The sequence below is a fragment of the Diabrotica virgifera genome, chromosome 7 (assembly GCF_917563875.1).
Source record: "Diabrotica virgifera virgifera chromosome 7, PGI_DIABVI_V3a".
Lineage (NCBI taxonomy): Eukaryota > Metazoa > Arthropoda > Insecta > Coleoptera > Chrysomelidae > Diabrotica > Diabrotica virgifera.
The window spans coordinates 220417577-220444590 of NC_065449.1; positions in this window are offsets into that span (position 1 = coordinate 220417577).

Consider the following 27014-nt stretch of genomic DNA (forward strand, 5'->3'; position numbering starts at 1 on the left):
AATTATGTTGAAATAGACATCAATCTAAAATTTGAGAACAATAGTTAGTTCAATATTAATAGTATTAGTATAAATTTTAACAAAAAATGTGGAAAATAGTTCAATAGAATCATAGCTTTGACAAGTGTCGAAACTCTAGGTCAAATTAACGTATAAGAATGATATTTTGAGGAAATGGCTTATGCATATTCAATTGCTGATTTATTTTGTGTAAATTGAAAGTTATTTCAATACTTTGTATGTAGTAATTGTGTAAATATTTGAATTTTAATATGTGAGTGTAAGTGTTAAAGAAACTAAAAATGAAGTGTCGGACGTTGAAGTGAACCCTAATAGAACTTTAATAAGGGCACCTAGCAAGAAGGACATTATATCAAAATGAACTAGAAAGTTTAATCTATTCAAATCCCAGATTAGATTATACCCAAAGATTTGGATAGAATCACAATTTGGGTTCATATTTCCAAAATTTTCATCAAAATTATCATTTTGATGAAATGTCAAATTTATGGGAATTTTTTGATTGGTGAATTCAAATTTTCATAGCAAGGATTGTTATTAATAATTAATTTCCATTGGCTGTGAAGGGACGCCAAGCCAAAAAGAATCCATTTTGAAGAGACTTTTGCAGACCTTTGAACAGGCAACACCTTGTTATAAGTAGCTCCGCAAATTTTTGAGAAAAATGCGGTAAATCGTAAAAAATTTAAATTAAAAGACTTTTATTCTACTAACCTGTATAAATAATCTTCATGGTGAAGAAAAAATTTTCAAAAATGACCCTCAACTTTATAAGAAAAGTGAAAAAGTATTCTGATGCGGGTATCTACCATATTAAGAACATTGTTCCAGTGAAGGAGAAGGAGTTGGTTTCTTCTTGGATCCGAAGAGACTTCATAGCAGTTTGGTTTATCTTGATATTACATCGTGAAAGGTTGTACTGAACAGTTTATTTTTTTAATTGATCATGATCGAAAGTCAATGTTTTTCATTTTCTAGCTTTAGTATAACAAATTTTGAATATTCAAGATAATTTTGGGTTATCTTCGACTTAATATTTTTGTCAAATACTCTTAATTTTTTTTTATAGTTAAATTCATTGCATCGTATTTCTTTATTCAGACTTTCGAATAGATAACCTAAAATAAATAATTTAGCGTTAGATAGATCAGCAAATATTTCAAGTTGATATCATATTGATCTGATCTACATTATTGTATAATTACCTTGTATTTTTGATGTTGCATAACAAAGCCTTTATTTTTCAATATATTTCCAAATTTGTGTACAATATTCGACTTTTTTTTGTTATTTATCCACCATTTCATAGCTTTATTTTTGTGTCGTTTGTTTAGTTGATATTTCAGAAATCTTTTTCTCACACCTCCACAGATAGGAGATTTCATGCAGGTTTCACATTATAACTGAGCTAGTAAGGTAAGTGATTAATAGATGGCGCCGGGCAAAATCAATATTAAAATCAATTATTAAATCGACATTTTAAAATTAAAATAAACTAATATAAAATAAATACAAATCAGTAAATTTTAAATAAATAAAATAAATTAATATATAGAAATATATATAATAATTGGCTCAACCAACGTGGGACGATAAGATAAATAAAGGGCAAAATAGTCACATATTAAATAATCAATATTAAAATTTGAATCTGAGATATTATACAAAATGGCAGATGGACGTAGATCTGTTTCTAAGACGACACAGGAAGGAGAGGAACAGAAAGAAGAAAAATCCGACCTTGAAAGATTCATGGAATTAATATTGACAAAGATAGAAGAAAATAATAATAAAATAGAAAGAAAATCAATTCATTTAGATGAAAACAACAAGAAAATGGGAACTAAATTAGAGGGAAATAGTAAATCAATAGAACAAAAATTAGAAGGAAATAGTCGAAAAACAGAAGAAAATAATAAATCATTAGAGCAGAAATTAGTAGAAAATAGTCAAAAAGTAGAAGACAAGTTAGAAGAAAATAACAGAAAAGCAGAAGAAAATAGTCAGAGGCTGGAAAAGAAACTTGAAGAGAACATTAAAAGAATAGAAGAACAAATGGAACAGAGAATAAATAAGAGTATTGGAGAAGTGAAAATGTTGTACGGAGAGATCATGAGTAAACATGAAAATTTAGAAACTAAATTGACTGTTGAAAATCAAGTGAATGAAACACAAATACAACAGCATAAAGAAAGAATAAATATAGTAGAAGAAGATATAGAAAAGGAAGCAGAGTGGACGAACAGAAGATTCATCATGGTAGATGAAAATATAAATCAAATCAAGAAAGATCAGAAAACATCCAAGGAAAAGGAGGATCAATTGGAGAATAAATTTAAGTTTGAAGTAAAAGAAGTTAAACAAGAGATAGAAAAGATGGAGAAGAAGATTAGGAATACAACAAAAGGAACAATAGTCCATACTATAGAAACATCGGAGAACAGAATTTATTTTAATGGGGACTATAAATCTCAACATCCAGTACCATTTATTCGTATACTCACAACCAAATATTTGCAATACAATGACTTCGACGAATTTCGTGAAGTCATTAGAAATCAGCTGAAGGGTGAAGCGTTGATTTGGTATACGAATGTGGAGAATGAGATCCAAGATTTTGATGGTTTTAAAGTGAAGTTTTTGGAATTTTTCTGGGGACAGTCCAGACAACAAGTTGTGAGAGCAGAATTGTTTGGAGGAAGATATAACTCCAACTCTAGAACAAGCATGCATCTGTATGCTATGAGATTATATAGTGCTGCCCAGTATCTGGATGGAAAACTCACAGAGAAGGAACTGGTGAACCACATAATAGTCCATTTTGAAAGTCAGATAGAGAATATCAGACTAAATTTCCATTTTACCGACTTCAACATGCTCTGCAATTTTCTTATTGAAAAGGAAAAAGCTTTTCAAAGTTATAGAAGCAGAAATAATAATAATGGCAATTTTCAAAATTTTATTGATAGTAATAATTACAATGACAACAGATATGATAATAATAATAACAATAATAATAACAATAACTATAACAATCAAAACAGAAGTCAAAATAATAGATCAAATTATAATTATAATAATAATAGAAATAACAATGGACGTGGAGGTTATAATAATTATAACCAAAATAATAATAATAATAGGGGATATAATAATTACAGAGATAATAATTATAGAAATAATGGTGATAGAAATAACTCTAATGGTAATAATAATTTTTATAATAATGGTAATAATGGTGATAGCAGATGATCACCAAGACGAGATATGGGTAATTCGAGTTCGAATCAGCCTTCCAACCAAAATAGTAGAAATAGTGATAATAGGGCACAATTTAGTGTAAATAATGTAGTCATGGATGGTGAAATTGCTGATCAACCATCAACGTCATCAGGTGTTCAAATGGAGTCATTTGAACAGAATTTTGTAGATCGCACCTGCTAGGCAATATAGCAACCAAACTGTACGAGCATCATAGGGAATTTTTGGACATGGGAGCTAATGTTGTATCGAAAAAGTTCAGGGGATTAATTTTTTATTAAAGTTCAATTTTGTGGTAAATATTTTAAAGTTTTATTGGATACAGGGTCAGAGATTTCCTTAATTAGTCAAGATGTCATTAAAAATTTGAATTTAGAAGATTCATGTTTTAAAATTCCTAAGTAAAGGGCCGGTTGTTCGAACGCTAATCAAAAATGATAATTATCAAATATTTAATTACTGTCACAATTGTCAATGTCAACTTTCATTGGGTTGCTAAAAACATAATTATTGCTTACAATTATGAAATTAGTTAATCAATTATGTTAATAATTGTTATGTTAATTGATTAACTAATCTCATATTTATAATCAATTATGTTTTCAGCAACTCAACCAATGTTGACATTGACAGTTGTGACAGTAATTAAATATTTGATAGTGATCATTGTTGATTAGCGTTCGAACAACCGGCCCTAAGTTTAGTAGGTGCAAATAATTAAACGATTACACATGTTAATAAAAGTATTGTTGGTCATATTAAATTAATTAAAAAAGATTATATTCTACAACTGATTGTCATTGATAAGATGAAATATGATATTATGATTGGATCGGATATGTTAGACAAAATGGGTATGGTAATCAATTATGAGAAAGGTTTGGTACAAGTAGAGGAGGAGTATGTGAAATTTGAGGAAGAATTATGTCCAGAAAAGGGCAAGGAATTGATGAATATGAGGAGAATGTATATGGAGGATAATGAAATATTTAATGAATTAAGTCCAGAAAAGGGCAATGAATTGATAAATAATGATGATATTGATATTAATAATGTATTATATGAAGATGTTGATGATGAGGTGTGTAAAAGTAGCATGGATATAATGGAGGAGGAAGTAATATGTAAGAAAGAGTGGATAGGAGAAGTGAAGAAAATATTATTAAAGTATGAAGGACTCATAAATGAGGAAAATAGATTTGCTAGTGATTATGTTCACAAAATAGAAGTTAGAAATATCCAAGATTTTAGACCGAAAACATATCCGATACCATATAGATACCGAAGTGAGGTAAATAGAGAAGTAGAAAAGATGTTAGAAAATGGAATAATAGAAAAATGTAATTCAAGAATAATAAATCCAATTGTTGTAGTCAAAAAGAGCAGGGGAGAATTAAGACTTTGTCTAGATGCAAGAAATTTAAATAATCACACCATACCGCAATACGAAGCACCTGCTACAACGGAAACTATTTTCGGGAGAATAACGGGGGCAAAATATTATAGCAAAGTAGATTTGAGACATAGTTTTGGGTTAATTCCTTTAGCCCATGAATCCAGAGATTATACAGCTTTCATGATAGATGGTGTTCTGTACAGATTTTGTGTTGTGCCTTATGGTTTGCAAAGTTCATGTAGTGCTTTAGTTCGTGCTCTTCATAATATTTTAGATAAATATGATGATTTTATTCTTCATTATATAGACGATATCCTTATACTTTCAAAAGACGAATTTTCACACCTAAAACATATTGAAATATTATTAAGAGAATTAGATTTAGCGGGTCTTAAAATAAATATAAAGAAATGCCAATTTTTTCAAGATAGTGTTACATTTTTGGGATATAAAATAGATAATTTGGGAGTTTCAATGGATGAGGAGAGAGTAGAAAGAATAAAGGAGTACCCTACTCCTAAAAATATTAAAAATTTGCGTGGTTTTCTTGGTTTGATCAACTATTTTAAAAGGCTTGTGCCTGATTTGAGCCAAAAGATAGTTCCTTTAAATCATTTACTCAAGAAGGGAGTGAAATGGTATTTTTCATTATTTTAATTTGCGTTTGAAAATATTTTCTTAATATAAATGATTTGTATAAATATTACCAAGGATAGATTAAAGTTTATAGGATAAGTAATTTTTTTAAATAAATATAATTTATATAATAGTTAAAATTTTAAATGAAAAATTTAAATTTTACTTAAGAAAAATTATCAATTTTTCATTTAGGGCAATTGTCATGATTTTAAATAGTTGTTATGATTTTTTAAGATACTCAAACCATAGAATAGTTAAAATAATAGATAATTTAGTAATTTTAGTAAAGCCCAAAGTATATGGATAATTTTTTATTATTGCCACTTTTGAGGGGTATCGTTGATTGGAAGGTTGAGAAGAATGAGAATTATAAAAAGAACTAAAGTTATGAGAGCACTTAGAAATAATTAAATCGTTATAAGATGGTTTTATTTAAGTGTATAAAGGTAGAATTACATAAGAAATCAAAATAGGTAATCCTATATCAAAGATGATATTTCAATGACATATAAATTAGAAATTAGTAACTAGAACATATAATAATTTGAATTTTGAGTTTTACCAGAGAATTACTTCTATTTGTATCATACAATAGCCTTATTTGTTCGTAAGAATCATCAAAAGGTTTCATTTTTCCAAAAGTCACTTCGAAAGGGACTTCGTTAAGGTGATACGTCTTGCATCACTTAGCTGCATGTGTAGATTTGTGAAATTATGTTGAAATAGACATCAATCTAAAATTTGAGAACAATAGTTAGTTCAATATTAATAGTATTAGTATAAATTTTAACAAAAAATGTGGAAAATAGTTCAATAGAATCATAGCTTTGACAAGTGTCGAAACTCTAGGTCAAATTAACGTATAAGAATGATATTTTGAGGAAATGGCTTATGCATATTCAATTGCTGATTTATTTTGTGTAAATTGAAAGTTATTTCAATACTTTGTATGTAGTAATTGTGTAAATATTTGAATTTTAATATGTGAGTGTAAGTGTTAAAGAAACTAAAAATGAAGTGTCGGACGTTGAAGTGAACCCTAATAGAACTTTAATAAGGGCACCTAGCAAGAAGGACATTATATCAAAATGAACTAGAAAGTTTAATCTATTCAAATCCCAGATTAGATTATACCCAAAGATTTGGATAGAATCACAATTTGGGTTCATATTTCCAAAATTTTCATCAAAATTATCATTTTGATGAAATGTCAAATTTATGGGAATTTTTTGATTGGTGAATTCAAATTTTCATAGCAAGGATTGTTATTAATAATTAATTTCCATTGACTGTGAAGGGACGCCAAGCCAAAAAGAATCCATTTTGAAGAGACTTTTGCAGACCTTTGAACAGGCAACACCTTGTTATAAGTAGCTCCGCAAATTTTTGAGAAAAATGCGGTAAATCGTAAAAAATTTAAATTAAAAGACTTTTATTCTACTAACCTGTATAAATAATCTTCATGGTGAAGAAAAAATTTTCAAAAATGACCCTCAACTTTATAAGAAAAGTGAAAAAGTATTCTGATGTGGGTATCTACCATATTTAGAACATTGTTCCAGTGAAGGAGAAGGAGTTGGTTTCTTCTTGGATCCGAAGAGACTTCATAGCAGTTTGGTTTATCTTCATATTACATCGTGAAAGGTTGTACTGAACAGTTTATTTTTTTAATTGATCATGATCGAAAGTCAATGTTTTTCATTTTCTAGCTTTAGTATAACAAATTTTGAATATTCAAGATAATTTTGGGTTATTTTCGACTTAATATTTTTGTCAAATACTCTTAATTTTTTTTTATAGTTAAATTCATTGCATCGTATTTCTTTATTCAGACTTTCGAATAGATAACCTAAAATAAATAATTTAGCGTTAGATAGATCAGCAAATATTTCAAGTTGATATCATATTGATCTGATCTACATTATTGTATAATTACCTTGTATTTTTGATGTTGCATAACAAAGCCTTTATTTTTCAACGTATTTCCAAATTTGTGTACAATTTTCGACAGTCTTTTGTTATTTATCCACCATTTCATAGCTTTATTTTTGTGTCGTTTGTTTAGTTGATATTTCAGAAATCTTTTTCTCACACCTCCACAGATAGAAGATTTCATGCAGGTTTCACATTATAACTGAGCTAGTAAGGTAAGTGATTAATAGATGGCGCCGGACAAAATCAATATTAAAATCAATTATTAAATCGATATTTTAAAATTAAAATAAACTAATATAAAATAAATACAAATCAGTATATATTTTAAAAAATATAATAAATAAAAATAAATAAATATAATTATATAATAATTCTTTAAATTAAATAATAAAATTAATAAAATAATAAAATTTAAAATGAATAAATTAATTAGTATTAAAGCCAATTAGAAATATATATAATAGTACATACTAAATATCAACGGCGATAGGATACATTCCTGTCCAACTGCACGTATTATTTTTATGTGATCTGTTATTTTTTTGTTATGATTCTTCTCCATTAATTTTCATATATGCGGTCTGATTCAAATAGAGTTCTGAAATTATTCTGAGGACTTTGTCATCCAAGTCTGCTTCGTTTAAAATGTTAATTATCTTTTGGTGTTAAACTCTGTCAAATGCCTTTTCATAGTCGAGGAAGCACGCGCATACGTCGCTGTTAACGTCCCTGAGTCTTTGAGTCAGGACCTGTACTCCGAAAAGTGCCTCTCTGGTACCCACTGCATTAATGAACCCGAACTGTCTGTCCGATATTTGTTCCTCGCACTTCTTATAAATTCTTCCATGAATGACTCTAGTTCTAGTAAGTTTGCTAAGTAATTCTAAGAAACAGTTTACACATATGGCTCATTAGGCTGATTGTTCGATATTCTTCGCACTTTTTTGTTCCCTGTCATTTAGGTATCGCTATGAATTCTGATTCTAGCCATTTATCAGAGATGATTTCTGTATTGCATATTTTATTGAAGACAGACATGATCCAGTTTATTCCTTCTTCCTCCAAGAGTTTTAAAAATTCAACTTCGATATTATCAGGTCCTACAGCTTTCTTGTTTTTCATCCGTTTTATTGCGTCTTCTACCTCGGATTTAAATATGTCCGGGCCCGTCATCCTCTCTGAAAATGGATGCCTGTAATCCGTTTTTTGACCTTGAACAAGTGTCTCCAAATATATTCTCCATTTATCCTTCATCTTTTGGATGTCAATGGTTAATTTTCCATTGGTTCCTTTTTTATAGTATTAAGAATTTTTTTTCAGTATTAAGAAAAAAGAAACTGCAAGAACAACAATCTATATACAACGAAAATTAAAATTACACATTTTTGAAAAGAATTCATATGTATATTATTGTATAATTTTTATGGGAAAATTTTAGAAAATAAATTTATATCAGAGACCACGAGATCATAGATTTTCATCGCCCTGTATATGACCAAAAATTGTAAATATGTATTATAATTTAGTTAGTAAACAGTGTTTTCGCGGTTTCGTTAAGGTGGTTTGTTAATGGGTCTCTGAACGGACTTAAACAATGGTGCGGGAAGATTAGAAAGTACATTTTATTTCACTTTGGAATCGACAATAGGACATTTGTAAATGATTCGTGGAAGGAGAGACAGTAAACAAATTTATTGAGTTTAGAATATAAGGCTTTTTGATAAGCATTTTAAAACAACGAAAGTAATTTGGTATCTCCTACAATTTTAACAAAACGGAAAAGTTGTATACAAAATAAATTGGTTCTTAAGAAATGAAAATATGGATGTAGTGGGTAGAGAGGATATTTGTGATTGGCGGTGAATGATGGATAGAAGGGATAAGAGTGTTGAGTCTGTAGTTTGAGGAGAGAAAAAATGGTCACTGTGTAATTAATATCTGGAGAGAACAGTCCAATTTTTGGAAAGTAAGAAGTCGATGTAAAGTGGTGAAGTTGGCCTTTTCGAGCAGAATCGTGTTGAAACGAAATCGTTGACCGAGTTGAGAAGTTAATTTTCCGTGTGTCCGAGGAGATTCCTGTTTTCTGTCTAGAACGAGTAGCCGGTGGATATCAATTTGCACAAGATATCGAGCATAGAGAAAATTGAGTAGAGAATTCGAGCGAGTCCTGTTTGTTTCTTTGTGAAGCAGTGAACGTGAAGGACCTTTCGCTACATCCTAGGAGCACGTGTGGGAGAATCGAGGACTACGTAATCCAGAAGAAGAAGTAAAGAAGAAACAAAAGGGTTAGTCAGAATTTTTGTGAACGGAGAGAGTTTGTTTTATATCCACACCATATTTGTTTATTTTTTGTATTGAACAATTCTATAGCATAATTTAGTCAGTCCAAAATTCAAAGAAGGAATAAGTAATCAATTGAAAAGGAGAAAAATAAATTTTAGTATTTGTTTGTAAGAATAATCTAACGAATAATTTAAATAAAATTTTTGTTAAAACAAAGGAGATATCAGAATTAAAGCTTAATTTATTAGATGAGAAATAGTTGCAACAGAATTAAATTTTAGTATAATTTTTAAATCTTATATTTATGGTAGATTGGATTTATATGACATCGAGTGTGTTTAATTTCCCTGTTTTGTCCCTGGATGAAGTAAGCAACTAGAGATATTAGAAGTCACAAACCGAAGGTAATGCATTAAAATTAAAATAGCCCTGAGAATAAATTTTTTTAGAAAATTTAATTCAATTTTGGTTTTGTTTTACATAAGTAATAATTAAACTAATTATTAAGTAATCAATCAAGATAAGAATTTGCTGATTCTCATATCAGAGAGAAATACAGAGCTTATCAATATACAGGGTGTTTCATTAATAATTGTCCATATAGTAACTGGAGAAACCTTAGCACAAAATACGAAGATTTAACCTAAAACACTTAAATAAAATGTGGTTTCTTACTGAGTTACAGGGAGTTTTATCTATAAATTTAAAAAGTATTTTTGCTCAGCATTTAAAAAGTATTCGGCGTATCCTTTTCATACTTGGCACAAAGTGCGACTACTAGACACCCTACTAAATTATGATAAACACACGTTTCTAGCTACTACCAGAGGCGTACGACAGGGGATGATGAATGGTTGACCCTTCTCAAATTCTACGCCACTGGTGGAATTACTATTTTAGTGCTATTTTTAGATTCTTCAATACTTTCTACGTAAATAATGTACTCTTTATTGGTAACGATAAAGTAATTAGTTTTCGAGATATTTGAAGTTAAATATGAAACGGCACAATTATTTTGATTAATTTAGTATATGATTCATATAATTAAAATTTAAAAATTATTTGTACCCAGTACTTTAAAACTATTTGGCGTATCCTTATCATACTTGGCAGAAAGTGTAGGTACTGTACACTCTACTAAATTAAGATAAATAAACGTTTCTAGCTACTACCAGGGGCGTACGACAGGGGATAGTGGCTGGTTGACACTTCCCAAATTCTACGCCACTGACGAAATTGCTATTTTAGTGTAATTTTTTGATTTTGCAATACTTTTTATGTAAATAATTTACTCTCCATTCGTAACGATAAAATGATTAGTTTTCGAGATATTTGAAATTAAGAATGAAGCGACACAATACATTAATCAAAATAACCGTGTCATTTTATTTTTAACTTCAAAGATCTCGAAAACTAATGACTTTATCGTTACGAATGAAGAGTATATTATTTTCATAGAAAGTATTGGAGAATCTAAAAATTGAACTAAAATAGCAATTTCGCCAGTGGCGTAGAATTTGAAAAAGGGTCAACCATTTACTTTCCCCCGTCGTACGCCTCTGGTAATAGCCAGAAAGGTTTGTTTAACATAATTTAGTAGCTTGTACAGTACCTATACTTCCTGGCAAGTATGAAAAGGATACGTCAAACAGTTTTAAAATGCTGAGCAAAAATCAGTTATAAATTTTTAGATAAAACACCCTGTAACTCAGTAAGGAACCACATTTTATTTAAGTGTTTTAGGTTAAATCTTCGTATTTTGTGCTAAGGATTCTCCAGTTACTATATGGACAATTATTAATGAAATACCCTGTATAAGTATTATTTTTGCCTAAATTAATAAGAATTTAAGCTACATGTAACACTTAACATTTTGCTTTTCTAATTCTTTGTTATACTGCATTTTCATTTTGTCGATTCTCTTAGTAATAGCAATATTTTTGTAAGTAAAAAGAGGCATTAAAAATTTCCTCTAGATACCAAATTAAAATTTTAACGTTTTCCTTGTTTGACCCTTTCTCTAGAGCTTTCTATCTAGACACGGGTCTTCTACTTAATTAGAACAAATATTATCCAACCTTGATTAAAATTTAATTGAAATTAGTAAAGTAAATTTATCAAGGGAAGGAGGTGAAAAGAACTAAGTGACATTTGGACGGATCATTTTCAGCGACCTAGATATCTTTTTTCCAATTAAAATATTCGGGAGAAATATTTTTAGGCTTGAAATCATTTTGGGCAATAATTGAATAATTTTTTTGATGGTGGAAATACCCTAAAATTAATTTTGTCTCACAAATTTTGAACCTGTTATATTATATTTCATATAAAAAAATGTTGATATGCAACTAACCTTTATGAAACTTATAAAAAAAATATAGGTTAGAACATTGCTGCATAGAAAAATAAAAGAATTCCATTAAAATGGAAGTTTTTAACATATTTACCGGAAGTTTGAGTCATATGATGCCAAAAAAACAGTAAATCTGCAGGACCAGTCGACGTACCAGGAGAGTTTATAGAGAGAGATATATAAAAATTTAAAACTTGGAATATACCACCAAAGTGGTGCTTATCATTTAGGACAATTCAAAAAAATCTCTAATATAAACAGCAGTTACGAGCTCCATGAGTAGAGTGTACTGAAAAATTAAGTTCACTCTACTCAGTAAATTAATATAAAAAACATAAAGGGTATCCCCCAATAAAATACTAATTCACGAAAAGGATGTCAAAGAAAGATGGAGAAAGTATTTTGACAGTTTATTAAATGAAGAATTTGACAGACAGCCTGTGGAGTTAACGGAGACAGTAACAGCAATGGTTACCAGAATAACAAACGAGGAAGTGGCTCAAGCGCTTCAAAAAATAAAGAAAGGAAAAGCAGTCGGACCATATGATGTTCCTGGGTAAGTATGGAGAGCATTGGGAGAGACAGGAATAAGTTGGCTAGCAGGTCTATTTAATAGAATTATGGAAGTTAATAGAATTAAAGGAGACATACAACAATGTACAAAGTACAAGGCTATAAAACTACTTAGCCACACCATGAAAATATGGGAGAGAGTAATTATTAATAGACGGATACGTGAAGAAACCGAAATATCCGATAATCAATTTGGCTTTATGCAGGGCCAGATCAACAACAGATGCAATTTTCATTGTAAGGCAACTGATGGAAAAATACAGGAATAAAGAGATCAACGCTCATATGGTATTCATTGATCTTGAGAAAGCATATGCTAGAGTTCCTCGAGAGATTCTGTGGTGGGCACTCCATAAGAAAGGAGTTTCTGGCGAATATGTAAAGATTGTGAGAGATATGTATGATGGAGTAACGACTAGTGTTAGGACAGATGTGGGAGAGGCTGATAAAAATCAAGTGAAAGTAGGATTGCGCCAAGGCTCGGTGCTTAGTCTTTATTTATTCACATTACTTTTGGACCAGATAACAGCGAAACTACAGGGTAGCATTCCTTGGTGTCTAATTTATGCTGATGATTTAGTGTTAATAAGAAATAGTGAAAGAGACTTAGAACGAAAACTGGAATAGTGGAGACAAGCTCTGGAGGAAAACGGTTTAAAACTTAGTAGGACAAAAAGAGAGTATTTGGAATGTTCATTTAAAGATGGAGTTACTACAAAATAAAATTGTATCTTTGGATGGTGAAATGCTTGTGAAAGGCAATAGTTTTAAGTACCTAGGATCGGTATTACAGATTAATGGAGAAATAGATGGAGATGCTTGCAGTAGAATTAGGGCTGGATATATCAAGTGGAAAGAAGCGAGTGGTGTGTTGTGTGACAAATAAATTTCAATGAAGCTGAAGGGAAAATTCTATAAAACAGAAAGAGGAACTACGAATGCATGCGTCGGAAATGAGAATGCTTATATGGATGAGTGGACTGACAATTGATGCCAAAATGGAAGGGCATAGGTTAAGATGGTTTGGTTATGTTCAACGTCGAGACGTTAATCACCCAATACGAACAATAGCTGAATTGCAGATTCCTGGAAGGAGTAGGAGAGGAAGACCAAAGAAGACCTGGGGGAGACGATTCGGCAGGACATGTTGATAAAAGGGATTAACATTGACATGACCCAAGATAGAATTGTGTGAAGAAACGCAATTAGGGAGGCCGACCCCGCTTAGGGATAAGGCAAGAGAATGATGAAAGGGTATCCCCCATTAAGATTAGGTAACCTTTCCACTCCCCCTACTACTAAAAAACCTCATTTTTTCGTTTTTATTTTTTTTTAGATGGGATGAAATTTTGAAAATGTCAAAAGATTTACACAATTAGTTCTAACTTTTACAAAATATATATATTTTTTTATAGATCCGTATGTTGAGTGTACATAACCACAAGATGCATTTTTTTCGAAGTTTTTTTTGAAATGCCTGCATGTCTATTTTTTATTTTATTAAAAAATATATTTATTTCCAATTTTTTTTTTTTTCATAAAGGTACACTTCGCGTCAAAAAAAACTGGTACAACTCTTATAACCGAAAATCGTGTTTTTCAAGTTGTGTAAGTTGATCTTGTCACAAGTGTCATTCTAATTTCTAGGGCAACGTTGCCAGTTCAACGAAAATATTATATCAAACTAGGTAAAAACGGGGCTGTGCGTCAGACTGCATTTTTTAATATACTAAAAACTAAAACAATTGTAATTTTCCGTCATCTCAATTAAGTGTTCATACATTGATTCGTGTTTTATTATAATTTATGAAAATATTTCAATTCAAAAATAATGATAGATCTTGACATGACTTTAAATTATTATGTTTAATGTCAAATCGAGAGGTGTGATTGGTTTCTCGTAAATTGTAGGACAAAACTGCATTAAGTTGTGTAGAATAAATAAAACACACTGGAAAAATTAAAAATTTAATTTGAAATTAATACAAAATGAATAATTTTTAATAATTTTTATAGTGAACAAGTGTGGAATTTAAATATATGTATTACAATTGGAAATATACATTTTAAAAGTTATTTTTTTTTTGTATTTAGATTTAGTGCAATTCCGTTGTCTGTGATGGCAACAACGAAGTGATTCACGAACAATAAATGTCAGTCTGAACACAGGTTTACATTGGGAAAAAAAAGTGTACCAGTTTTATATGGCGCGAAGTGTACGAGACGTTCAAAAATCCGAAAAACTGGTTTTTAGGGATTTTTGGGGATTTTCTTCATTTTATAAACTTCAATATAGATCAAATCAAGATTTCTTTATAGGGTTAATATAATTTACAGTCACTCAGAACATTCAAATATTAGATAAAATACGTTCAAACTTACCAAAAACCATTTTTTTTTCAATTTTTTTTTGAGTTTTGCGGAGTTAATCATATTTTTTGATATCGATACAACCTAAATCAATGATTGAAAAATAAAAAAGTGCAATTTTAGATCACTACCAGCTCCCTTTACGCCAAAAACGAAATTTTTTCGTGTTTATTTTTTATGTCAGTTGCGATCAATTTGAAAATTTCTAAATTTCAAAAAATTCACCTGGTTCGTTCAGACTTTTACAAAATATGTCCATTTTTATAGACCCGCAGGTTGAGTTTTTTTGTAGATGGCTGCAGGTCTAATAATTTTTGTTTTGTTTATTTATCAAAATTGTATCAAAAACTATAATACAAATCTAATTTTTTTCGGATTTTCCGTAAGGTTCGACACCTTCAAAAAACTGTTTTGTTATTGGTTTTGGGGGATTCTCCTCAATTTATAGCCTTCAAAACAGATTAAATCAAGTTTTTTTATAGGTTATACAGTATGTCCCTGTAAGTTGTATCCATATGGAAAACGTTTTTATTTTAATTTTACAAAAAAAAATTATTCTTTATAAAAGCTTCTGCATGGTGCAAAACCCAAGATTCAACCATCAGATATCAAATTTTATGATGTTATACGAGGTATATCAAAAAGTTTGTATTTCACTCAAGAGTAAAGTAGCTTTATATTTCACAATATTGAAAATTAGTTGTTTGGAACTAAAAACTATATTCTAATATGCAATTACATCCTAAGTGAATTTTTTTACCTGTAATTTTGAACCAATCAAAATACGTTATTTTGACAGATCACCATGGCAACGGAGGTATTTTATCGGAAATTTTTTGCTCGTGGGGTACCCAACAGCGAATTATAGTGGAAATTTTTTGACGTTTACAATAACAGAATATTTTTGACAGACTGGTTTTTATTTGTTAAGAAAAACGCCAAAAAATAATTTTCTATCACTTGTAGTTACTCAAAACTTATGTAAAATTGAAGAATATACTATTTTCTATCTTGAAATGGTATTCCCATGCAACTACAATGAGTAGAAATTACGAATTTGAAAGCCTAAATAATTGGTGACAAAGCTATGGCGCGCTATTAATCTGTTCATGCAGCTTTGGATTTTCAAATGCAAATTTGGTGTGGAATTTTCTTACCGAATACCACGCGAAGTCAAATTAACATCCGGAAATTTTTTTTTTGATCATGAATATTTTTAGAAAATTTCCCTCGTCTGCGACTCGGGAAATTTTCAAAATATTCATGATCTCAAAAAAATTTCCGGAAATAATTTGACCTCTAGTGGTATTACTAGTAGAAATTCCACACCTGTAATTTTGAACCAATCAAAATACGTTATTTTGACAGATCACCATGACAACGGAGGTTTTTTATCGGAAATTTTTTGCTCGTGGGGTACCCAACAGCCAATTATAGTGGAAATTTTTTGACGTTTACAATAACAGAACATTTTTGACAGACTGGTTTTTATTTGTTTACATAATTTAGTTTTGATTCATTTTAGTTACAAAGCTAAGATGTTTTCTATATTCTTCGGACACCTCCTCTCTTCTTAATGGCGAAAATGCAGGACTTTGCATGTTTTCAATTAAGTTTCTATGTCTAATAAAATATACATAATATTTAGACACTAATTTATTTACCTTTTTCCCATTCAGTACTTTCAATTTTGCGTAGTTTAGTTTTAAAAACGCCAAAAAATAATTTTCTATCACTTGTAGTTACTCAAAACTTATGTAAAATTGAAGAATATACTATTTTTTATCTTGAAATGGTATTCCCATGCAACTACAATGAGTAGAAATTACGAATTTGAAAGCCTAAATAATTGCTGACAAAGCTATGGCGCGCTATTAATCTGTTCATGCAGCTTTGGATTTTCAAATGCAAATTTGGTGTGGAATTTTCTTACCGAATACCACGCGAAGTCAAATTAATATCCGGAATTTTTTTTTTGATCATGAATATTTTTAGAAAATTTCCCTCGTCTGCGACTCGGGAAACTTTCAAAATATTCATGATCTCAAAAAAATTTCCGGAAATAATTTGACCTCTAGTGGTATTACTAGTGAAAAATTATGGATAACTACCATTATTTTCAGTTATTTTAATTCTCATATCTCTTGTATTATGAATTTTACTAAAATTTATCTTAATAAAAAGTTCGGGATGGTCTAAAACCTAAAATACAACCATCTTTTATCAAATTTTAGCAATTTTATACGAGATATGTCAAAAAAGATAAATTTGGATCAAAAGTGTACCTTTTTAGTTAAGAATATTTTAATTAGAAGGATGTAATTTCATACTAAAACATAGTTTTTATTTCTAAATAACTTTTCATAATAAAATTTTCGATATTGTGAAAAATAAACGTATTTTACTCTTAAGCAAACTTCATATTTTTTTACATACCTCGTATAAAATTGATACAATTTGACATAAGATCGTTGTATTTTAGGTTTTATACTATGCAGAACTTTTTATTAAGAATCACTTTTTTCGTAAAATTAATAATAAAAAGTTATCTGAATTGAAATAACTGAAAATAATGTTGGTTATCCATAATTTTTCAAAAAAAAATTTCAATTAGAAGGATGTAATTGCATACTAGAATATAGTTTTTAATTCCAAACAACTTTTCATAATAGCAATTTTCAGTATTGTCGAAAATAAAGCTTATTTAACTTTTGAGTGAAGTTCAAACTTTTTGACATACCTCGTATAATATTCAAAAAATTTGATATTTGATCGTTAAATATTAGGTTCTGCACTATGCAGAGCTTTTTATGAAGAATAACTTTTTTTTCGTAAAATTAATAATAAACAAGCTGAATATGCGAGCATTGTCATAACGAAAACTTTGTATATTTACGTATTTTAATTCATAATATGAAAAACTGAAAAATACGTGTTCAATCATTTTCAAAAATCTATCAAATGACACCAAACACCAACCTCCACTACACCCCCTGGAGGTGAGGTGGGGGGTAACTTTAAAATCTCAAATGGAAACCCCTAGATTTCTTTGCAGATTTGGATTCGTTACGTAAAAGTAAGCAACTTTTATTCAAGACATTTTTTTGAACTGTGGACAGATGGCGCTATACTTGGGAAAAACGATTTATCCTGATACCATGGGTAAATTATAGAAACGGTCTAATATCTCGAGAAATACACTTCCAAATGAGAAACCAAGCAAATTTTTTTAATACTTTTCGAAAACCTATCGAATAACACTAAACATGACCCTCCAACCCACCCCCCTGGAGGTGGGGTGGGGGTAACTTTAAAATATTAAATAGCAATCCCCACTTTTTATTACAGATTCGGATTTGTCATGAAAAACTAAGCAACATTTATTCGAAACATTTTTTAGAATTGTTGATAGATGGCACTTAAAGTGGGGGTTGCTATTTAAGATTTTAAAATTATCCCCACCCCACCTCCAGGGGGTGGGTTGCAGGGTCATGTTTAGTGTTTATCGATAGGTTTTCGAAAAATATTAAAAACCTGTTTTTTGGTTTCTTATTTGGAAGTGTATTTCTCGAGATATTAGACCGTTTCTATAATTTACCTATGGTATCAGGATAAATCGTTTTTCCCAATTATAGCGCCATCTATCCACAGCTCGAAAAAATGTCTTGCATAAAAGTTGCTTACTTTTACGTAACGAATGCAAATCTGCAAGAAAAACTAGGGGTTTCCATTTAAGATTTTAAAGTTACCCCCCACCCCACCTCCAGGGGGTGTAGTGGGAATTGGTGTTTGGTGACATTGGATAGATTTTTGAAAATGATTGAACACGTATTTTTCAGTTTTTCCATCCGATGTTTAGTTCGCGAAATATTCGACCGTTCCCCTACTTTTGGGACACGGTTGCATCATAAATCTTAGAACAAGAAGAGCTTTTTATGAAGAATAACTTTAATTTATCAAAATAAAAATAAAAGAGTTATAAATGAAAATGTTCTTGGTATCCATAATTTGAGAAAAATCTTCAAATATTTTTTTCCATTAGAAGGATGTACACAGACACAATACTGGCTAGAGATTTTAGTAAATAATTTTGCCAATTCGACAAAAAATAATTTCTAAATAGTTAATAATTATTACTAAATAATTAGTAATTTTGCCAATTTCGGCAAAATTCTCAAAAAACAAAAAAAAAACTTCTACAATCACTAGCCAGTTGTGTCGGGTTTAGGGAACGACTAGGTATACATAATATTTTAATTTTATAGCAAATGGAACAGTCCATTTATCATAAAGGGGAGGCCGTATTTATACTGGTATAAACCTTTTTAAAGCTGTTAATAAATTATTGCTTTTAAAATACTTATACTCAAATTGTATTTTTGAAAATCTTATTTATTTTATATAATAATTAAATTCACTATCAAATGTCATTGATGTTTTATTAATACTTAATTTAAAATTTAGTTTGACATTCACGAAGTGTCAAACTCAAATGTAAATAACCTATGCTTGGCAAATTGAGATTTAAAAAAAAAGTAGCCTACTTCCTAATCAACCATTTGAGCTGACGTTTAGTGCGTCTGTAGGAGATAACCGGATTGTGACGTCACATTTTAGACTTTGAGGTCGATTATCTCGAAGACGGTTAGATATATCGAAATGCCGTTTTCAGATTTGGATTCAGAAGGCAAAACTACATAAGAATCCATCGATACACCTGCTCTAAGTATTGCAGGAGCGGCAACGCAATAACACACAGACTTTTGCAAATTTATAAACGAAAAGTTTTCGTTCAACAGTTTTCCATAATATATGGATACAACTTACAGGGACATAGGTACTGTACTGGTACAGGGACATAGGTACTTGTATATAATTTGAAGTAATTGACTCCTTTAGAATATTCAGAAATTGAGCGAAACGCCTTTAAACCCCCAAAAATCTATGTTTTTTCAAGGCTTTTAAGAGTTTTTTTGAGTTTTTGGGGTTAATAATATCTTTTGAAATCGAAAACACTAAAAAGGTTTATAACCAAGTATGCATTTTATTTACTTTATTGTAAGGGTTTGTTTAAAGAGCATGAAAAAGTATCAATACTACCAGGTTAAAACAGAGATACTACAAAAAAGAAAGAGAGATAATGTTCGTGTTTAATTAAACAAAAAATTTATAACAAACTCTTTGTTTACGTGTGTTGTAAGTTTATATGTCGTGTAGGTGTATTGTGTATTTAGTGTGAACTCACAACTTCCAAAATACATCTTTCAACTAATATTAGTTTCTCAGTGTATCTATCCACCATTTAGAGACATATGTCTCGTTATTTGAGTTGTTATGTCAGCAAAACAATTTATCAACTGAGGATCGCTTTTGGGAGATGCCGCACCCATGTTTTTCACCCATGCTACATTTATAGAACCACGTTCAGTTGCTCATTAGTTGTCTTTCGTTAATTGTTTTACAGCTTGGAGAGGAAGTGTGGTGTGATAAGAACCAAGCAATAAACTGAGAATCTTTTCTATTTCTCTTTCAGTGGGGTAGGGTAATGATGAAATCGTATCGTATAAAAACGTTTTAATATTAGTATGAAAATATTCTTATAAAATTTTAGTATAAATTTATTTATTTAGCGCATGACAGAATAATAAGAAAATATAGAATATACAAAGAAGCACGTAGTATTTATTAGAAATAGAAGATAATAAAAGGTACAAATTAACGTAAACAAACTATTTAATTTAACCGAACCATATTATAACAATATACAAACAAAGAAATTAAGATACGTGTTTCTACAACGAGATATTCTTACAGTCTAAAAAACCAAACCAAACTAAAACACATTTCTCGCATTCACATCCCTTGTATGTAACATGATACTTTTATGCAATTTTAGGTAAGAGTGTATCGGCCTAATGAATTCGGAGAAATAAGCCACCCATGAAGAAAGACTCAACGTGTTTCTAACACTTAACAAAAATAATATATAGTTGAATATTTCCAACATCCCCTCGCAACTAAAATTATTTTTGAATTAGTCAAACAGACCCCCTTTACTACTTAGGTACTCTAACTTGGCCCTATTCAGCGGTTTAGTCAACATATCAGCTATCATATCTTCGGTAGGACAATACTTAAAGTCAATAACGCCTTTTTCATATCATTCCTTTACGAAATGGTACTTTGTATCGATATGTTTTGTCCGATTACTGAATTTGTGATTTGTTAAAAGTTTTAGACAGCTTTGATTGTCTTCGTATATAACTAATTCCGGCTCTAAACCCACAAACTCCTTTATAACCTGTTTTAAACAAATTTCTTCCTGACATCCTTCAGCCAATGCTATGTACTCTGCTTCAGTTACATCAGTATACATCCCCAATTTATAGGCGAACCCTGTTATAAAAATATATACCCGCTATTTGATTTTCTGTTCCCCTTGTCTTCTACCCAGTCAGCGTCTGCATAGCCGTATAATGCACTATCTGTTCCTTGTTGTCCTAAAATAAACTTTTTATATTTAGTTTTCTTTACACAGTTCTAGGCCTGCATCCCGCATACCAAAAAATATTTATTAATAGCAAGCTAAAAATTTGTTAGTAGCTTAACGGTGTCTATTTAGTCGGACAAACTTTGATGTACGGGAACACTGGAACAGGGGAAGTTTTAATTGTGGAAATGGTTACAGGTTTCGAACGTCAGACCACGAAAACGCCCCATGGTTGGGGCTTGATAATTGGTTTGATACCCTTTTATCAAACTCTCATGCCAAAATTAGACTGCTATTTACCACCAATATAGTTCCAGTCATTTGAGATGTTCTACGTGCCGGACTTATTCAAATGCCAAACATATTTATCGGATAAACATTTTTGAATATATATTACATTATAAAGTTTGCTATTGAATAAACAGTTTCAGAATTATAAAGGCATCTCTTTACTTTGTTCGGGATTACGGAAAAAATCATCTGGGAATATCAAGCAGGGTTTAGACAAAATAGATCTACCATTGACCAACTATTTACAGTTAAACAAATACTAGCCAAAGCATGGGAATATGACATGGACGTTTACAATCTCTTTGTAGATTTTAAACAAGCCTATGATTCAATAGATAGAACAATTCTACCTAATACAGAGTGTTAGTAAATAAGTATGAAATATTTTAAGAGCTAATTCTACATGAAAAATTAATGCCGGTTTGCTCTATAAACATATGTTCGCAAATGCTTAGTTTCCTAGATACGGGGTGTTGAAATTTTAATTTCAAACTGCCAATTTATTTCTTGCTCTAAAACCAGTGGAGCTATGAAAATTAAATTTAGTGAGTTTTAGGAGGTACTTATTGTGCATTTTTTGACATACAACTAAAAATTTTGTATTCATCATTGGCGCGCCTACGGCTAATGGTCTGAATTTATTTAAAGAAAAAAATAGTACGCCACTGAGATATTTCGAATTAAAAATTATTTTTAAATTTCACGTCTAATTTTTAATAAAAAACCTTTCTTGCCTTTTTTTCATATGATGCACCGTTTTTATGCAGAAAAATAAAACATCTTGGCGCGTATTAATCATTTCTTAATACGTCATCAAGAACTATCCAATATAAAAATACTAAACTAGAACAATAACAGAAAATATTACTAATAATATTTCAACTAGGTGGAAAGCTGCAAAAAATGTTTAAAATGACCTCATTTAGAGGTTATAGAAGAATTTTACATTCATCATTGGCGCGCGTACGGGTAATTGTCTGAATTTTTTTAAGAGAAAAATAGTACGCCACTGAGATATGTCAAATTAAAAATCATTTTTGAATTGCTGATTTAATTTACGACCAACAATTTTTCTTACCTTTTTTCCATATGCGGCGCCGTTTTTATACAAAAAAATAAAACATCTTAACGTTTACAAAGTATTTGAACTAAGTTTCTATGCATATGGAACCTACCACAAATACTTTGGAAGCGTTAAGATGTTTTATTTTTTTGTATAAAAACAGCGCCTCGTATGAAAAAAAGGTAGGAAAGATTTTTTGTCGTAAATTGAACGAAGAATTCAAAAATTATTTTTAGTTTGACATATATCAGTGGCGTACTATTTTTTTTTTCAAAAAATTCAGACCATTACCCGTACGCGCGCCAATGATGAATATAAAATTCTTCTATTACCTGTAAAGGAGATCATTTTAAACATTGTTTGCAGTTTTGCACTTAGTTGAAATCTTATTAGTAATATTTTCTGTTATTGTTCTAGTTTAGTAATATTATATTGGATAGTTCTTGATGATGTATTAAGAAATGAAAAATGCGAGATAAGATATTTTATTTTTCTGCATAACAACGGTGCATCATATGAAAAAAAGGCAAGAAAGGTTTCTTATCAAAAATTAAACGTCGAATTTAAAAATCATTTTTAATTAGAAATATCTCAGTGGCGTACTATTTTTTTCTTTAAAAAAATTCAGACTATTACCCGTATGCGCGCCAATGATGAATACAAAATTCTTAATTGTATGTCAAAAAATGCACAATAACTACCTCCTAAAACTCACCAAATTTTATTTTCATAGCTCAACTGGTCTTAGAGCAATAAATAAATTGGCAGTTTGAAATAAAAATTTCAACACCCCGTATCTGGTAAACGAAGCATTTGCGGACATATGTTTATAAAGCAAACCGGCATTATTTTTTCATGTAGAATTAGCTCTTAAAATTGTTCATACTTATTTACTAACACCCTGTGTATTGGAAGAATTTGGCATACCATCAAAATTATACGACTAGTGCAAATGACAATGGCAGAAACAGAAGCACAGGTATGTATTCAAGGACAGATCACTGATCCGTTTACGATAACACAAGGACTGAAACAAGGCGACGGACTGGCTCCAACGCTTTTTAATCTTTTTTTTTTGAATATGTAATTAGACGGTTGACGGTGAGCAGAAATAACATACTTACAAACAAATCTACCCAATTAGCAGCATACGCAGATGATAAAAACATAATGAGCAGAACAATGAATGCAGCGGAAGAAACCTACGTTGAGTTGGAACAGAGTGCAGAAGCAGTAGGGCTAGCAATAAATACTGTAGCGTGATTAGTGTAATTACTTCTAATTACAATAAAACTAGCGGTTCGTAATTTATATACGACTTTATTTATACAAGTTACAGACGAATTTATCTTATACACTAAACTTATTCACAAAATATGCCCGTATTTATACCCAGTTGTTATTCTGGAACAATCGACTCCCATCTCGAGCTATCGGCTTGTTCCGCCTACGTGACGTACCTTCCAGAATTCTCCGGCGAGGCCTAGCACATCCGATTACGTCATTCTCGAGGTGTTTACTGTTATACGGGGATCGGCCAAGATTTCTCTTCCGCTACACTGCTCCCCTCTTAAGATCTGAGCGTCTCGATCAGCAACTCTAAATGAAGGCCCAGGATGGCGGAATCTACACGACTCTCCAGCTCTGCATACACCCTTCAAGAAGAAATAACAGTCTACTGTCTTTGAAGGGTACGACATCTTCGGGTTCATGCAACACACAGTGATTTGTACACCAGTTCCTCTGAAGACCACTTCAAGCATGCTTCTCACAATCTTCCAATCCAGATTTTCTACTGCATGGCCTATTTTTGGTAAAGCCAAATTTTTGATGTCATAATTACACACGATTTTCTTCAAATTAGTTAGAGCACGCCATATGTTCTCGTAGCTTGGCGTGTCCGTATAAGACTTTCTGGTCACCATATACAGCAAAGATCGAGGACCATCTTCCAATCGCAGTACTCTTCCAATTTTAGGCTGCTGATTTCTTAACTCGTCCAGGCGGCCGAACTTTCTATTGAATACGGACGATATTCCTTTAGTCATCTCGAGGTCTTGGGCAACACAGTGGGCCAGAGAGACGTTTTCTGGAACACCAAACAGATCTTGCTGAACTTCTGTGGTCACGCCGAATCTAGCACTCTTTCTCGCTGCGTAATTTGACATAAATTGATTAAAACTTGGCTGTGCGACATCTTTCATCTCCTGTTGGAGGACTCGTGCTTCTTCTGTTTCATTTGAGCCAGCATATGGTGCAAGACGATTTATGTGAATAACTTTTGGTTTACCGTTTGGCAACTTCTTAATTCTATATATTACGTCATTTATTTTCTTCTTAACTTCATATGGACCTTCCCATTGTCTTTGCAGTTTAGGACATAAGCCTCGACGACGTTGCGGATTATAAAGCCAGACAAGATCACCTACTTCGAAGCTTTCATTCTTGCATCGAGAATCATATTGATCTTTCATTCTGTCACTGGCTATCTGGATGTGTTGTCGGGCAAGTTCATGAATGTTGTTCATTCGTAATTTCAGGCGGTCAACGTAGTCTTCGCCTGCAACATGTTCCTCGGAAGGTCCGCAGCCAAACTCTAGGTCGCAGGGCAACCGAACTTCACGACCCAACATCAGGCAGGTTGGTGTTTGACCTGTAGTTTCATTTACGGCCGAGCGGTAGGCCATCAGGAATAAATGAATGTGTTGGTCCCAATCTCGCTGATGTTCAGGTACAACTTTGGACAAGTGTTTACCCATCGTTCGGTTCATCCTCTCGACCATACCACCTGATTGAGGATGCAGGGGTGTTGTTCTGGTCTTATTGGCACCAATCAATTTACAAACGTTTTGGAAAAGAGCTGACTCAAAGTTTCGCCCTTGGTCGGAGTGGATCTCCAAGGGAACACCAAATCGGCTAAAGAATTCTTTAACAAGTACCTCTGCAACGGTAGCAGCTTCTTGATTTGGTAATGCATAGGCCTCAGTCCATTTTGTAAAATAATCCATGGCTACCAGGATGTATTTATTTCCAGCATCGGTTTCTGGAAATGGACCTGCAATGTCGATAGCTACTCTTTCCATAGGACTTCCAACATTGTACTGTCTCATGGGTGCTCTCTTTTTACCAACCGGACCATTACCGGATGCACACAGTTCACATTTTCGGCATCATCTTCTTACATCATCTTTACAGTTCACCCAATAGAACCGTTCTCGAACCTTTTGCAGAGTCTTCGTAATACCAAAGTGTCCACCTGATGTACCGTCATGCAACTGACGCAATACTTCTGACACTTTACTTTTAGGTACAATTAACTGAAGCTTAGATTCTGTACCATCATCGTTCTCAAAGGTTCTGTACAGAAGATCATCTTTTAGTACCAGGCAATTCCATTGGCTCCAGTAGGCCTTGACTTCTGGACTACATGCACTAATGTTCTGCCAACTAGGTCTCTCACCTTGCCGCATCCAATCCAATACTCTTTTTATACATGGATCATCTTCTTGGGCGTCTTGTAACTGTTGGGGCTGCCATTGCTCATTAATTACGGTGGTTCGTCTCACGGAGCAAAATCGTTCCTCTAATTTGGCACAGTGATTACAATTCGCACTGCATGGTCGTCTCGAAAGGGCATCAGCATTTGAGTGAACTCTTCCGGCCCTGTGTTCTATCTCGTAATCATATTCTTGTAATCGTTCTAACCATCTTGCCATCTGGCCCTCTGGATTACGGAATTGTATGAGCCATTTTAGAGCAGCGTGATCGGTGCGAAGAAGGAACTTTCTGCCATACAAGTATTTATGGAAATGTTCGCAAGCCTTCACTACACCCAGCAGTTCTCTTCTGGTAACGCAATAGTTTCTTTCCGGTTTCGACAGGACTTTGCTGAAATAAGCGATGACTTTTTCCTGTCCGTCCTGGATTTGGGAGAGAACAGCTCCTAGAGCACTGTTGCTAGCATCGGTATCCAAAACAAATTTTCCTGCCTGTCCCGGGTAGCTTAATATCGGTGCACTGATCAGAGCCATTTGTAGTTGTTCGAAAGCTTTTTGGCACTCTTCACTCCATGTATATTCTTTGCCCTCCTCCGTCAACTTTGTTAGGGGCTTGGAGATATTGGCAAATCCTTTGACAAATCGTCGGTAATATGTACATAGGCCAAGGAAACTTCTAATTTCATGTTTATCTTTTGGTACTGGCCAATCTTTAATTGCATCAATCTTTTCAGGATCAGCTGTTACACCATTACTCGATACAATATGTCCTAAGTACTTAACTTCTCGTCGAAACATGTGACATTTCTTCGGACTTAACTTCAAGTTCGCTGCCCTCAATC